At 39.5% G+C, this 17,508-nt stretch overlaps 2 long non-coding RNA genes across 9 annotated transcripts in view; one reads left to right on the top strand and one right to left on the bottom strand.

The window, feature by feature from the left end:
- LOC110145249 (uncharacterized) overlaps window positions 1-17,508 on the top strand; it is a 116,570-nt gene that overhangs the window by 20,593 nt on the left and 78,469 nt on the right. The window lies entirely within an intron of this gene.
- LOC110145231 (uncharacterized) overlaps window positions 1-17,508 on the bottom strand; it is a 36,755-nt gene that overhangs the window by 315 nt on the left and 18,932 nt on the right. Inside the window, exon 2 of the long non-coding RNA XR_002316152.2 lies at window positions 16,956-17,083. This is a non-coding gene — a long non-coding RNA (uncharacterized lncRNA). The remainder of the gene's footprint in view (window positions 1-16,955; window positions 17,084-17,508) is intronic.

The raw sequence follows: 17,508 nt of genomic DNA, 5'->3' as shown, positions 1-17,508 counted from the left end.
TGATCCATCCTTTGAGGTCGGTTTCAAAATCAGGCTTTTGTACTCTGGGAAAAGTTGACACTATGGTTTCATAACCTTGGGTAGGATTCAGTTCATTATGTCTAACTTTTAAGTAAATTATTTTCTGGTTTTGTTGAAATGTAGCAGAATGAGAAGCTACAAGAGGGATTAGTTTTATTCTTCAACCAGTGATGGGCTGAATGTTAGATTCCTGTCACCAGTGTAACAGAGGACCCACAAACTAGGGGGCTCAAACAACAGAAATGTGTTGTCTCACAGTTCTGGCAACTAAAGAATGAGATCAAGGTGTTGGCAGGGCTGCTTCCTTCTGAGTACTGTAAGAGAAGGATCCATTCCAGGCCTCTCTCCTAGCTTCTGGTGACTTGCTGACAGTCTTTGGTATTCCTTGGCAGACAAAAATACCATCCTGATGTTTGCTTTTGTTTTTAGAGTCAAATCTCTACCATTTGGTGGGCATTTAAGGTCACACGTGATTGAAGAAGGGCTTCTCTGGTAGCTCAGATGGTAGAGAATCTGCCTACAAGGTGGGAGACCTGGTTTCAAATCCAGGGTTGGGAAGATACCCTGGAGAAGGAAATGACAACCCACTCCAGTATTCTTTCCTGGAGAATTCCATGGACAGAGGAACCTGGCAGGCTACAGTCCATGTCGTCGCGAACAGTTGGACGTGACTGAGCAACTAGTCAAGGCTATGGTTTTTCCAGTGGTCATCTATGGATGTGAGAGTTGGACTATAAAGAAAGCTGAGTGCTGAAGAATTGATGCTTTTGAATTGTGGTGTTGGAGAAGACTCTTGAGAGTCCCTTGGACTGCAAGGAGATCCAACCAGTCCATCCTAAAGGAAATCAGTCCTGGGTGTTCATTGGAAGGACTGATGTTGAAGCTGAAACTCCAGTACTTTGGCCACCTGATGCGAAGAGCTGACTCATTGGAAAAGACCCTGATGCTGGGAAAGATTGAGGGCAGGAGGAGAAGCAGACGACAGAGGATGAGGTGGTTGGATGGCATCACCAACTCAATGGACATGGGTTTGGGTGGACTCCAAGAGTTGGTGATGGGCAGGGAGCCCTGGCGTGCTGCAGTTCATAGGGTCACAAAGAGTCCGACACGACTAAGTGACTGAACTGAACTGAGCGACTAACACACACACACATATGTAAAGTTAAGCATTTGTTTTACGAGAACTTTTATGGACTGAAATGTATACCTGGAACTCAGTGGAAACAGGAGATCTGGGTTCAGATTGGGAGTCACTCTTGCAAGCTGTGTGTGCCACTGGACAGTCAGTGTTTGTGAGCCTTGGGTTCCTCATCATTAAAATGGGTATGTTAACATTAGGTTGAATATATGAAACTGACATTTTTGTGGGTCAAAAATCAGTGAATATTTGCAATTTCATTTGATTCAACTTAATGCCTATTTCATAGATATAAGGAAAAAATTAGAATAATGTTCTAGCACTGTCCCTCATATTCAGTAAGTGCCTAATAAGCACTTGATTTATTAAAAGATATATAAATAAAACCTTGAGGCCTAATTGTCATAGTATAATCTGAGCTTATAATATCTGCCCTTTGCCATGTGTGCACACTCAATTGCTTCTGTTATGTCTGACTCTTTGCAACCCTATAGACTGTAGCTCACCAGGCTTATCTGTCCATAGGGATTCTCCAGGCAAGAATACTGGAGTGGGTTGCCACACCCTCCTCCAGGGGATCTTCCTGACCCAGGGGTCAAACCCACATCTCTTATGTCTCCTGCACTGGCAGGTGGGTTCTTTACCACTAGCGCCACCTGGGAAGCCCACCCCTTGCCATACAGAACATGACATGCCTACTAATTTCTCATTTCTCTCTCCCTCCCTACTTCCTTCCTTCTTTACTCCTTCTTTCTTCTTATTCTTAAATCTCAGTTCTTCTTTATTTTAGTGTTTACTTTCTTTTCAAATAGCTAGCATGTTTTCACGGTTCAAGAACCAAAAGGCATAAAAAAGAAGCTCCTATAACATCATTTGTCTTCCATCTGTCCAGAATACTATTTCTTATATGTTTTCCAGATGTTAAACACATTTAAATGTGTGTTGTTGTTCTGTGTGAGTCCTAAAAATAGCTTTAAAATATCTATTTATATGAATATATATACATATATATATATATATATATATATATATATATGTAGTCCAAGACTATCACTTTATGAATAAGAAGCTGATGCCCACAGAAATCCAGCCCCTTTGACCAAGGTCACTCTCAGAATCAGTAGCAAAATTTGGGCATTAGTTATACTTATCCAGTGTTCTGAGGCCTCACATTGCAAATATTAACTTTAAAATAAATAATCTATTTTGTTAAGCAAGTAAGACTTTGTTTGTTTGTTTGGTTTATGGGTAATAGAAGCCAAATCAAAGTACCTCATTTATTCAGGGCTTTGTATTTATGACTAAAAATATATTTACAACACCAAAATGAATATCCATGGCATTTCACTGTCATTCCCAGAGATGAGCAGAGGGGCAAAAATATTTGAGTTGCTGATTATACACATTCCCAGGTGAGGTCAAACAGGTGACACTTGGCCTTGTTTTAGGTCTCATACTATAAACCGGTGTCCTTTTTGTGGTCTATTTAATGCTACTTTTCAAATTTCTGTGCTTTTTGTGGTGACTTTGCTATTTAAAATGGTCCCCAAGCATAGCATGAAAGTGTTGTCTCCCACTCCTAAGCATAAGGGGACTGTGATGTGTTTTATGGAGAAAATACAGTGTTAGATAGACTTCTTTCAGACACAAATTATAGTATTGTTGGCTGTGAGTTCATTGTTAATTAATCATAATTAAACATTGAATAATATGTCTTTACACAGAAACACACATGAAACAAGATTATGAGTTCAGTTGACAAAAATATTGTGACCAGAGGCCCACATGAACCTAACTCGGCATTTCCCCTAGGAGCAGTGGTTCAGCATTCACTAATTTCATGTTCACAGCAACTTGTAGAATATAACTACCATGCATAGTAAGAACTGACTATATTTTAGAGTATAACACATGAAGTCCAGTTTTCCTATCTTTTTAGTTCTCAGTGTAAGTTTGATATAACTGTTTCTTAAATATGATAGCTGTGCTATCATAGTCCACATTCTTGAGTTTAAAAAAATATTGTGATGCCTGCAAAAGTGGCTCCTAATAATAATTTTAGCAGGGATAGATTTAAAGCCATTGTTCATTTGAGTGGTTCACATATCTTTCTAATTTCATAAGCTTTGTATCACTTATGAAACAGCAGTAGCTACCAAGTTTGCATTTCCTTTGTTGTTATTGTTTAGTCGCTAAGTCATGTCTGACTTTTTGCAACCTCATGGACTATATAGCCCACCAGGTTTCTCTGTCCATGGGATTTCTCAGGCATGAATACTGGAGTGAGTTGCCATTGCCTTGTCCAGGGGATATTCCCAACCCAAGGATTGAACCCGCCTCTCCTGCATTGCAGGAGGACTCTTTAACACTGAGCCACCTGGAAAACCCACAGTTCCTTTAGGAGTATCTATATTTCTTATTAATGTTAAAGAAGAAATTTACAGTAATCTTCAGTAGGGACTGTGAGTACATATCTTTGTATTAACAACATGGAATGTAATTCTATTTTGCATTAATACAAAATGTTTTTATGTTAATTATAAGAAAAGCCAAGTATTGCTTGGCAAGCTTTACATATTATCCCAAATATTGCTACAGTTTATGTTATAGTATATAACACATATGTTATATGTTGTGTTATAGAAGAATGAATATAATTCTTTGCAATTTGTTAAAACCTAGATGTTACCAGGACGGACAAGATATTAAACTTTATTGATTTCTTATGTTGCTTTATATCATTTTGAACCAGTGTACTTTATAGACAAAGACATTTTGGCAACCTATACCTCAGTGTGAATGACTTTACCAGATGTTTTCCTGACCACAGTTTCTGCCAGAAGACTTTGGTGGTGAAAAAGGGTTTGGTGGGAGTGGAAAGAATAGTTCAGTAAGAGATTGTGAGCTAATATGTATAAATGGTGTGTTATGGGTTGAATTGTGTCTTTCTCAAAAAGATATGTTAGTGTCTTAACCACCAGGACCTCAAAACGTGACTATGTTTGGAGATAAGGTCTTTAACAGAGATAATTAAGTTTAAATGAGATCATCAGGATGGGCACTAATTCAATATGACTGGTGTTCTTTTTAAAGGGGGAAATTTGGATATAGAGACAGGCACACACAAAGGGAGAAAGAAGATTTTCTCTTCTCACCACTTCTCTAGAATTTTACCTAGGAGGCATCTCTGATCCAGCTGGCCCAGCTCTCTCCAGTCATTCCTTCCCAGCTGGCAAGGAATGGGGAACTCTGGGATCTTACTGCTTTTTTAAAAAATTTTATTTTTATTTTTTAATAGAAGGATAATTGCTTTACAGAATTTTGTTGTTTTCTATCAAACCTCAAGATGAATCAGCCATAGGTCCTCAGCTTGTGGGGCTTACATCCCCTCTGCTCTCCAGCAGGATGTACACCTCACAGACCACTTTCTCTGAACCCTTAAGTCTACTCACCACTGACTTCCTCACTGGCTTTCCTGGACCCAGACCTTTCCTAGTCCCAGGAAACAGAAAAGTCTGATTCTTACATACTGTACACAGTCCTTTCAAAGCATGGGCTTTGTTATTTTAAAAGCTTAATCTTTCACATTTCTGACAAAATGACAAAATTTTCTAAAATGCCACTGGAGAATGGAATGGCAAACCACTTTAGTATTCTTGCCTTGAGAACCCCATGAACAGTATGAAAAGGCAAAAAGATAGGACACTGAAAGATGAACTCCCCAGGTCAGTAGTTGCCCATTATGCTACTGGAGATCAGTGGAAAAATAACTCCAGAATGAAGAGATGTAGCCAAAGCAAAAACAACACCCAGTTGTGGATGTGACTGGTGATAGAAGCAAAGTCCGATGCTGTAAAGAGCAATATTGCGTAGAGACCTGGAATGTTAGGTCCATGAATCAAGGCAAATTGAAAGTGGTCAAACAGGAGGTGACCAGAGTGAGAGTTGACATTTTAGGAATCAGCAAACTAAAATGGAATGGAATGGGTGAATTTAACTCAGATGACCATTATATCTACTACTGTGGGCAACAATCCCTTAGAAGAAATGGATTACCCATCATAGTCAATAAGAGTCCGAAATGCAGTACTTGGATGCAATCTCAAAAACAAAAGGATGATCTCTGTTCATTTCCAAGGCAAACCATTCAAGTCTCAGAGTAATCCAAGCCTATGCCCCAACCAGTAATGCTGAAGAAGCTTAAGTTGAACAGTTCTACAAGACCTTCTAGACCTAACAAGATCTTCTAGAACTAACACCCAGAAAAGATGTCCTTTTCATTATAGGGGACTGGAATGCAAAAGTAGGAAGTCAAGAAACACCTGGAGTAACAGGCAAATTTAGCCTTGGAGTACAGAATGAAGCAGAGCAAAGGCTAACAGAGTTTTGCCAAGAGAATGCACTGGTCATAGCAAACACCCTCTTTCAAGAAGGCAAGAGACAACTCTGCACATGGATATCACCAGATGGTCAACACTGAAATCAGATTGATTATATTCTTTGCAGTCAAAGATGCAGAAGTTCTGTACAGTCAGCAAAAACAAGATCAGGAGCTGACTGTGGCTCAGATCATGAACTCCTTATTGCCAAATTCAGATATAAATTGAAGACAGTAGGTAAAACCACTAGACCATTCAGGAATGACCTAAATCAAATCCCTTATGACTATACAGTGGAAGTGAGAAGTAGATTCAAGGGGTTAGATCTGATAGACAGAGTGCCTGATGAACTATGGATGGAGTTTCGTGACATTGTACAAGAGACAGGGATCAAGACCGTCCCCAAGAAAAAGAAATGCAAAAAAGCAAAATGGCTGTCTGAGGAGGCCTTACAAATAGCTGTGAAAAGAAGAGAAGCCAAAAGCAAAGAAGAAAAGGCAAGATATACCCATTTGAATGCAGAGTTCCAAAGAATAGCAAAGAGAGATAAGAAAACCTTCCTCAGTGATCAGTGCAAAGAAATAGAGGAAAACAATAGAATGGGAAAGACTAGAGATCTCTTCAAGAAGGTTAGAGATACCAAGGGAACATTTCATGCAGAGATGAGCACACTACAGGACAGAAATGGTATGGACCTAACAGAAGCAGAAGATATTAAGAAGAAGTGGCGAGAATATACAGAAGAACTATACAAAAAGATCTTCACAACCCATATAATCATGATCATATGATCACTCACATAGAGCAAGACATTCTGGAATGCGAAGCCAGTGGGCCTTAGGAAGCATCACTATGACCAAAGCTAGTGGAGGTGATGGAATTCCAGTTGAGCTATTTCAAATCCTAAAAGACGATGCTTGTGAAAGCACTGCACTAAATATGCCAGCAAATTTGGAAAACTCAGTAGTGGCCACAGGACAGGAAAAGGTCTGTTTTCAGTCCAATCCCAAAGAAATGTTTAAACTACAAAGAATATTTAAACTACCGCACAATTGCACTCATCTCACACGCTAGCAAAGTAATGCTCAAAATTATCCAAGCTAGGCTTCAACTACTGTACATTAACCATGAACTTCCAGATGTTCAAGCTGGATTTAGAAAAGGCAGAGAAACCAGAGATTAAATTGCCAACATCCTCTGGATTATCAAAAAAGCAAGAGAGTTCCAGAAAAACATCTATTTCTGCTTTATTGACTATGCCAAAGCCTTTGACTATATGGATCACAAGAAACTATGGAAAAGTCTTCAAGAGATGGGAATACCAGACCACCTGACCTGCCTCCTGTGAAATCAGTATGCAGGTCAAGAAGCAACAGTTAGACCTGGACATGGAACAACAGACTTGTTCCAAATAGGGAAAGGAATACGTCAAGGCTGTATGTTGTCACCATGATTATGAAATTTATAACTTATGCAGAGTACATCATGTGAAATGGCAGACTGGATGAAGCACAAGCTGGAAGCAAGATTGCCAGGAGAAATATCAGTAACCTCAGATATGCAGATGACACCACCCTTATGGTAGAAAGTGAAGAAGAACTAAAGAGTCTCTTGATGAAGGTGAAAGAGGAGAGTGAAAAATTTGGCTTAAAGCTCAGCATTCAGAAAACTAAGATCATAGCATGTAGTCCCATCACTTCATGGCAAATAGATGGGGAAACTGGAAACAGTGACAGACTTTATTTTGGGGGCTCCAAAATCACTGCAGTTGGTGACTGTAGCCGTGAAATTAAAAGACGCTTACTCCTTGGAAGGAAGGTTATGACCAACCTAGACAGGATATTAAAAAGTAGAGACATTACTTTGCCAAGAAAGGCCCACTTAGTCAAGTCTGTGGTTTTTCCTGTAATCATGGATGGATGTGAGAGTTGGACTATAAAGAATGCTAAGTGCTGAAGAATTGATGCTTTTGAACTGTGGTGTTGGAGAAGACTTGAGAGTCCCTTGGACTGCAAAGAGATCCAACCAGTCCATCCTAAAGGAGATGAATATTCATTGGAAGGACTGATGCTGGAGCTGAGACCCCAATACTTTGGCCACCTGTTGCAAAAAACTAACTCATTTGAAAAGACCCTGATGCTGGGAAAGACTGAAGGTGGGAGGAGAAGGGGACAACATAGTATGAGATGGTTGGATGGCATCACCAATTCAATAGACATAAGTTTGAGTAAACTCTGGGAGTTGGTGTTGGACAGGGAGGCGTGATGTGCTGCAGTCCATGGGGTCGCAAAGAGTCAGACATGACTGAGCAACCGAACTGAATCTTTCACCTTCAATGACTGTTCTCTTCAGCTCTTTCCTATTTATGATTTTGAAGTCTTTTTTGAAATGCAAAAACATCAGGAATCAACTTTGTGTTTACTTTTAGTCTTTTCTTAAAGCCTAAAGGCAAAATAATTAGTAGCCTGAGGGTGAGGGTGCTGGGAGGGGTAGAGATAACAGGAAAGAATATGTGGGAATGAGGGGAATGTCAGTTAATGTTCAAAATACTGTCCTGCCACTTATATCTGTTGTTTTTTCTCACCACAGTTTCTCATGTAGTGCTCAAACTTCAGAATATTTAACAACTATCTAGCACCATGCGGCTTGCAGGATCTTAGTTCCCGGATCAGGGATCAAACCCATAAACCCTGTAGTAGAAACCTGGAGTCCTAACAGGGAAGTCTCTAGACCCCATTGTCTTTGAAGAAGGCTACTTTGGACCAATGGAAACAGTTGACCTTTTATCTTACTTTACACTTGTGGGCACATCCAGATTGAAATAAGAACTTGCAATCATAGGAAATAGAAGTAAATGTTTTAGGTAAATAGCACTGAAATTTATTTTCAGCCAGGAATTGAATAGCAACATGGCACTGGCTAAACAGCAAAGCCTCTTGCCATTTAGCAGCTCCTTGGCCCTTTGATTTTACCAGTGAAACAGTCCTTTTAGACACAGAAGAGGTGCTGGGCCCTTATTGAGGCAGGACTAACATAGGACAGAAATTGTTCAAAAAGACATGACAGATCAGAGAGGAGAATCAGGCAGACTGTTATGCTGTGCTTATCTAAATTGCAAAGGAGAAGAGAGACTTGGGAAACAATGTAATTAGAGGCATTTTAAGCTCCCTCGTAGGAGGAACAGCAAAATATTCTAAATTTGAAATTGTAGTGGGAACTTGAAGCTCCAAGGTGGTGGGGACAAAGATAGGGAACAAGGAGAAGGGAAGAAGGCGCAATGTGCTCTCAGACTCAGAGGGAAAGTATTTGATCAGACACTTCAGAGAATCAGAAGACACAGTTCTAGGAGAAAGCAATAGTAAAATCACATTTCTCCCAAGTACAATGAGATGTGAGGCTAGAGAAGAAAGAACCAGAGATTGAGGGGGTGGGAGTAAGAACAGGGTTGACAGGGCAGAAAAAACTCCGATGAAAGCAGATTGAATATGTACAAGGCATAAAATAAAAATTGATTTTTTAAAGTAAAAATATTTCACTGTTCAAAGTCTCTAGGCAGCCATTAATGTTTAATTTAGATTATTACACTCACTATGCATTTTTTCTAAAAATACTTTTAAAAGTGCTAACCAGCCTTTTTGGCCACAGTTCAGAATACAGTTGTGAAGCCTCACATAGACTCAGAGAGTTTCTCCTCCTGAAGGCTAATTTTGTTCTCTACCTGATCCTGCCAAACTGAGAAAATAAGCATAAGTTGTTTCTTCAGCAAAGAGCAACTCTCAAAACTGCTGTCGTTCTAAGAGGAGAGGCAAAAATACCAATGTTTCATGTTTCTCCTAGAAAAGCTTTCTTGTTCAAATAACCCCTCACAGTTATATAGCACTTTATGCCTTTAAAACACTTTCAGGTGCATTATTACTTCATTTGAATTTTAGTGAGTTGTATCATAAAGGGCACTTTATGTTTCGTGTATTTTTACATACTGCTTTTCTACCATCAAAATCAATAGAACATTAGATATGGTTAATTAGATTCTTATGTCCTAAAAACTTTCAGCCTTTTGCTATTTCCACTTAGGTTTTTGTTTTGTTTTGTTTTTAGGTTTTTTGTTTTTTGTTTTTACTTTCCATCTAATTAGAGAGCATTTTATGCTACTGGTCTATTTTCTTGACTGTCTAAATTTCTCATCTTGCAGTTAACAAAGTAACACAGGGCCTCAAAGATGTAGAAAAAATCCAGATTGGGATGGACCTCTGGGTCTCTATGTTGTAACTAACTGCCCAGGTCATTCACTAATAGTCTGAGTGTTCTATGGCCTGTTGATGCTGTTGAAGCACATCAGAGGTTATCAACTATCAACCAAATTTTTAAGCTAGACTAGACCAGACTTTGAACCCTAGATTTACCACTTAATAGCTGTGTGGCATCCTCCATGAAGTGATATCGACCTCATGTCATTTGTAAAGTTTCTAAATACGCTAGAGTTCCTGCTATCCAGTAGGCACTGAATGAATGTCCATCCCTTTCCTTACTTCAGAGAAGGAAGACTGTTAAAAAGTGGAGTCACTCACAGTTTATGTGACAAGAACTGGGTTTGATTTTCTTGACAAAAGTAGCGGTGGAAAGGCTATCAGCAAACCCCAGGGTAATTGTGTGCACTGCTGAACTCTGACCAATCCACCAAGCCTGCTGACACCCCAGTGATTCCATCATCCCCATCAGGCAGATCATGAGGTGCCTACATACCGTAATCTCAAAATGGCCCAAATATATACCATATTCCCAAAGAAGACCAGCCCCATAATTACACAAACAGTAGATTCAGATAGCACCAGCCAACCAACATCACTCAAGACATTTTGCTTTCCTAATATGGGATGAAAACAGTTGGAGTGTCTTTGCTTTAAAAAATATACCTGCTTTCTCCTTCCCTAAACCTCATCCTTGAGGGGCTCCTAGACCTGTTTCTCTGTCTGAGTCAAGTTTCCTGGTTTTCCGATCAGCAGTCAGTCTTAGGTCTCCAATAGTCTTTCTTTTTTTTCCCTTTAACACCATGTAAGAAAAACTAGTATCTTAGCCTCTGGGGAAAAACTCTTCGTCTTTATTCCCCTACAGAAGAAGGAAAATAACTTAGCTTGATAGATGTTGATTCTTTGCCTAAAGGAGAGAACCAAGTTGGGAGAACTGGACTGGAAGGTCAGAAGATTTTGCTTCCACAAGACAAAAATCTCTCTGTGAGAGAAAATGGCTCAGTTTCAGTTTCAGCAAGCATGAATAGACTATATACATTGTCCAAACACTGAATTGGATGTCAGAGATATTAAAGTGAGTAGAACATGGTCCTTATCCTATCCATCAAGCCTATTTGGGAGAACAAAAGAAACCTGTGATTCAACCTATCATGATGGTGACTGAGGCTAAAAAAGGCTCAAAGTGAAAAGTGCTCTGGGTCATATATAGGGGGAAGTTATCAGCTGTAATGGGAGGAAAGGGAGCTAAGAGAAGGCTTCACAACAGGGGTAATAGAATCTCTATGTTGGGTCTAACTGGCAGTTATTTTGTGAACATGAGATATATTATGGAGTTTATTGACATTTCTGGTTTGTCGTAATTCATTTTTTCTTTTCAATTCATAAAGTTCTGTTTTACAAATATATGTGTGTGTGCATATATACATACACATGTGCATGTCCATGTATATAAATGTATGTACATGAATATATTACAAATACTGTGCTCTATTTTGAGTCTTTCTCCTGCTTCTTTCACATATGTTCAAGCATTAAAATATGGTTGAAGCTATGCTTTTTCTACCTAGTAGGTATAAATGATGACTTCTTCTAAATAAGCTGAAACTGGGATCAGTATGTATTCTATACATGTAGACCCATACCCTGTTTGACTTGAATCCCCTAAATACCTTCTTTTCTTACTTTTGAAGACTGCCATCCTTATTTGGGGCTTACCTAGTGGCTCAGACAGTAATGAATCTGCCTTTATTGTAGGACACCCAGCTTTGATCCCTGGGTCAAGAAGACCCCCTTGAGAAGGGAATGGCTACCTACTCCAGTATTCTTGCCTGGAGACTTCCATAGACAGAGGAGCTTGGTGGGCTACAGTCCATGGACTTGCAAAAGAGCCAGACATGACTGAACAACGAACACTTGCTTTTTCATTCTTATTTTCTGCTCTGTACTTCCTTTGCCACGCTTGTCATAGAGTTTGCCAGCAGCCTACATTCTGTAACCAGCAACATTGCCCCAGGATCCCTTACAAGAAATATCTGGAGAGGCCCATATTGTATGGTCTGGGTACACAGCCCCTGTTGTTACTTTCAAAGCTCCATTCAATTCTACAACTTTGAAGTAGGCTTAGACTTTGGAGCATGTTGTCATTTTTACTGTGAGGAAATGCTCTATGCCCTGCACTGCTCTCTTGATCGCCTTTAAGAGCATTTTCCGTTAGTAAAGTATGTAAAATAAAACGTTCAGTTTCAACTCATCTAAGACCGTCTGTCCTTGAGCTGTCTCTGAGTCACACTGATCCAAGGAGAAGGGATTGGTCCTGCTCATGTTTTAAAGGAAGGAGAGCTTGAAGTAGTGGAACCTAGCAAAGATTCCTTAACTGAACCCCAACATCTGCTTTCTGTGTGGTTCCTATATGCACCCTCCCTTGCCACTGCTACTTCATTATCCCATATCCATTTTGAGGCAGTGGAGCATCCTTAGCTGAAGCTTACCTCACATCGCTCTATGATGTAGGCCACAAAAGCACTTTGCAAACTGTAATGCATTATACAAACACAGAGTCTTATTATAGTTATGTTAGAAATCAGTTCAGTTCAGTTCAGTCGCTCAGTCACGTCCGACTCTTTGTGACCCCGTGAATCGCCACACACCAGGCCTCCCTGTCCATCACTCCCGGAGTTTACTCAAACTCATGTCCATTGAGACGGTGATGCCATCCAGCCATCTCATCCTCTGTCGTCCCCTTCTCCTGCCCCCAATCCCTCCCAGCATCAGGGTCTTTTCCAATGAGTCAACTGTTCGCATGAGGTAGCCAAAGTATTGGAGTTTCAGCTTCAGCATCAGTCCTTCCAATGAACACCCAGGACTGATCTCCTTTAGGATGGACTGGTTGGATCTCCTTGCAGTCCAAGGGACTCTCAAGAGTCTTCTCCAACACCACAGTTCAAAAGCATCAATTCTTCGGCACTCAGCTTTCTTCACAGTCCAACTCTCACATCCATACATGACCACTGGAAAAACCATAGCCTTGACCAGATGGACCTTTGTTGGCAAAGTAATGTCTCTGCTTTTTAATATACTGTCTAGGTTAGTCATAACTTTCCTTCCAAGGAGTAAGCGTCTTTTGATTTCATGGCTGCATTCACCATCTGCAGTGATTTTGGAGCCCCCAAAATTAAAGTCTTGCCACTGTTTCTCCATCTATTTGCCATGAAGTGATGGGACCGGATGCCATGATCTTAGTTTTCTGAATGTTGAGCTTTAAGCCAACTTTTTCACTCTCCTCTCTCACCTTCATCAAGAGGCTTTTTAGTTCTTCTTCACTTCCTCACATAAGGGTGGTGTCATCTGCATATCTGAGGTTATTGATATTTCTCCCGGCAATCTTGATTCCAGCTTGTGCTTCATTCACTCCAGCATTTCTCATGATTTACTCTGTATATAAATTAAATAAAAAGGATAAAATATACAGCTTTGACATACTCCTTTCCCAATTTGGAACCAATATGTCATTCCATGTCCATTTCTAACTGTTATTCCTTGACCTGCTACAGATTTCTCAGGAGGCAGGTCAGGTGTTCTGGTATTCCCATCCCTTTCAGAATTTTCCACAGTTTGTTGTGATCCACACAGTCAAAGGATTTGGCATAGGCAATAAAGCAGAAGTAGATGCTTTTCTGGAACTCTCTTGATTTCTCTATGATCCAACAGATGATTGCAATTTGATCTCTGGTTCCTCTGCTTTTTTAAATCCAACTTGAACATCTGGAGGTTCTCAGTTCATGTACTGTTGGGCCTTGTTTGGAGAATTTTGAGTATTACTTTGCCTGTGTGTGAAATGAGTGGAATTGGGTGATCATTTGGACATTCTTTGGCTCTGCCTTTCTTTAGGATTGGAATGAAAACTGACATTTTCCAGTTCTGTGGCCACTGCTGAGTTTTCCAAATTTGCTGGCATATTTAGTGCAGCACTTTCACAGTATCATCTTTTAGGATTTGAAATAGCTCAGTTGGAATTCCATCACCTCTACTAGTTTTATTCATAACGATGCTTCCTAAGGCCCATTGACTTCACACTCCCGGATGTCTGGCTCTAGGTGAGTGATCACACCGTCGTGATTATCTGGGTCATGAAGATCTTTTTTGTATAGTTCTTCTGTGTATTCTTGCCACCTTTTCATAATATCTTCTGCTTCTGTTAGGTCCATACCATTTCTGTCCTTTATTGTGCCTATCTTTACATGAAATGTTTCCTTGGTATCTGATTTTCTTGAAGAGATCTCTAGTTTTTCCCATTCTGTTGTTTTCCTCTATTTCTTTGCACTGATCACTGAGGAAGGTTTTCTTATCTCTCTTTGCTATTCTTTGGAACTCTGCATTCAAATGGGTATATCTTTCCTTTTCTCCTTTGCCTTTTGCTTCCCTTGTTTTCTCAGCCATTTGTAAGGCCTAGTCAATCATTTTGCCTTCTTGCATTTCTTTTTCTTTATCACTGCCTCCTGTACAATGTCACAAACCTCCATCTATAGTTCTTCAGGCACTCTATCAAATTTAATCCGTTGAATCCATTTCTTACTTCCACTGTATAATCATAAGGGATTTGATTTAGGTCATATCTGAATAGTCTAGTGGTTTTCCCTACTTGTTTCAATTTATGTCTGAATTTTGCAATAAGGAGTTCATGATCTGAGCCACATTCAGCTCCTGGTCTTGTTTTTGCTGATTGTATAGAGCTTCTCCATCTTCAGATGCAAAGAATATACTCAGTCTGATATCGGTAGTAGTACTGACCATCTGGTGATGTCCATGTTTAGAGTCGTCTCTTGTGTTGTCAGAGGATGTTTGCTATGATCAGTGCATTCTCTTGGCAAAACTCTTAGCCTTTGCCCTATTTCATTTTGTACTCCAAGGCTAAACTTGCCTGTTAATCCAAGTATCTTTTGACTTCCTACTTTTGCATTCCAGTCCCCTATGATGAAAAAGACATCTTTTTTAGGTGTTAGTTCTAGAAGGTCTTGTAGGTCATCATAGAATCATTCAACTTCAGCTTCTTTGGCATTAGTGGTTGGGGCATAGACTTGGATTACGGTTTTGAATGGTTTGTCTTGGAAACGAACAAAGATCATTCTGTCATTTTTGAGATTACACCCAAGTACTGCATTTTGGACTCTTTTGTTGACTATGAGAGTTAGTCCATTTCTTCTAAGGGATTCTTGCCCACAGTGGTAGATATAACAGTCATCTGAATTAAGTTCTCCAATTCCAGTCCATTTTACTTCACTGATCCCTAAAATGTTGACATTCACTCTTGCCATCTCCTGTCTGACCACTTCCAATTTACCTTGATTCATGGACCTAACATTCCAGATTCCCATGCAATATTGTTCTTCACAGCATCAGACTTTACTTCCATCACCAGTCACATCCACAACTGGGCGTTGTTTTCTCTTTGGCTCTGTCTCTTCATTCTTTCTGGAGTTACATCCCCACTCTTCTGCAGTAGCATATTGGTCACCTACTGTAGTCCATGGAATTCTCCAGGCCAGAATACTGGAGTGGGAAGCCATTCCTTTCTCCAGGGGATCATCCCAATCCAGTGATCAAACCCAGGTCTTTTGCATTGCAGGCAGTTTCTTTACCAGCTGAGGTACCTGGTCTAGTGGTTAAGAATCAGCCTTGCAGTGCAGGGGATCCAGGTTCCATTCCTGGTTGGCGAACTAAGATCCCTCCTGCCATGGGGCAGCTAAGCCCACACATCCCACAACTAGAGAGACTGAGTATCACAACTAAGACTCCATGCAGCCAAAAATAAATAATTAAAGAGATAAATATTTTTTAAAAAATCACCTTCCTGATTCTGTCCTTTGGTACTGTAGCCTTCCTCATAAGCTACCCAGCTACTGTTTTTTACCCTTTTATGGTAGACTGTGCGCCTTGTGAGTCATGCTCCTGGAACTTTTTGCTTGCCTTGCAATAAGAGTTACCCCAAAATCTCAGAATTTAGAAACATTAGTGCTCCCGAATTCCCAGCAAATTTTTACTTTGAAAATGTCATCATTAATAAATAATACATGGATATACAATATATATGAATATATGTAAATGTTTATCATATATGTAGATGTCAAAGTATGTGTTAAAAATATAAAATCATGTGTTAGAATGGTAAACATGGAATTAATGAGATAGGTTTTTGATGTAATGATAAACACTAGTAAAGAGAAATGGTATAGAGGCCCTTAATGGGTTGGTAATGCTTTTTTTTTAAGGGGAGTAAATATGTACAATGTTAAGATTTGATTAAGCTGAGTGGTGGATATATGTATGTGTTTCTTTATTAGTCTCTATTATTGTCTGTGTGCATGAACTATTTCACAATTTTTGTAATGTTGTTTGAACTTCTTGTTTTTTTTTTTAATTCCTTTTTTTTGGTTTTTTGGCTGCACAGTTTGTGGGATCTTAGTTCCCCAGCCAGGGATTAAACCCAGACCCACGGAAGTGAAAGCACTGAGTCTTAACTACTGAACCACCTCGGAATTCCCTGAACTTCTTATTTGATTATGCTAGTCCTTTGAACTTTTTCACTGAAACCTTACAGAGGACAGCAGTAAAAGAAGTTTGGAAGTGGAAGGGGGGTGTTAAGAGCTATAGGTCATTGTTAATGGAACAGGAAACAAAAATACATAGAGTAAGAAAATTGGAAAGAGGAACTAAAGAGCGTTACCTAATATTACAATAGTGGAATCGACAATAGTGAGATATTCATGTTGAGTGGTGGGGAGGATGTAAGTGAACTAAGTACTCATGTGTCAGAATGTGAAGGAAGTCCATAGATAAAGTCTTGTTTGATAAAGAAAAAGTCCTGATATGACTGTATTACTGAGAGATAGGGAAGTAACCACCCAAAAGAATTAAAAACAAACTGTAGCTGTTAAAAAGTTAAACTTAGTTGATTCTCAAGTCTGAGTCTTCTAGGGTTTGGGTAGACGAAGGGGTGGGGTGAGGCTGGGATGCAGCAGCAGGTGTTCCTACCTTTGCAGTAGCTCTTTAGCATCACTGATACTTTGTTATAAATGTGTGCACATGCTGCTTTGATATTTGAAGAATGAACAAAGAAAAACTGTCAGACCCAAGAAAATGTCTCTTCAATAATTTTATCAAGTTACTACTCACTTCTTAAGCTGTGTTGTCTGCTTGCAGATAATTGTTTACATCTTCATTTTTCAGTTATCCTAGAATTATCCTTTATTTGTTTCTTTGTTTCTTTTCTTTCTTTTAATTTTCACCCTCTGCAAACATTTCTGTATATAAAAATTTGAAAGCTGTTTATCCATTCATGAAAAGTTGTTTCTGATGGATTATTTTTTCTATGTATATATACACCCTTGCACTCAGGCCTTGCTCCCACCCCTACCCTCATCCCACCCCTCTGGGTCATCACAGGACCAAGCTGAGCTTCCTGTGCTTTATATTAATAGCAACTTCTCACTAGCTATTTCACACATTAGTGTATATATGTCAATCCTCATCTCCCAATTTGTCCTGAACTCCCCTTCCCCCACCACGTTCATATGTCAGCTCTCTACATCTGAGTCTCTATTCCTACCCTGGAGATAGATTCATCTGTGCCTTTTTTCTAGATTCACATGTGTGCATTAATATATGATATTTGTTTTTCTCTTTCTGACTTACTTCATCCAGTGTAACAGACTCTAGTTGCATCCAT

The sequence above is a fragment of the Odocoileus virginianus genome, chromosome 13, assembly GCF_023699985.2.
Source record: "Odocoileus virginianus isolate 20LAN1187 ecotype Illinois chromosome 13, Ovbor_1.2, whole genome shotgun sequence".
Taxonomy (NCBI): Eukaryota; Metazoa; Chordata; class Mammalia; order Artiodactyla; family Cervidae; genus Odocoileus; species Odocoileus virginianus.
The sequence above is the reverse complement of the archived record's forward strand: the minus strand, read 5'-3'. Positions and strand labels throughout refer to the sequence as shown.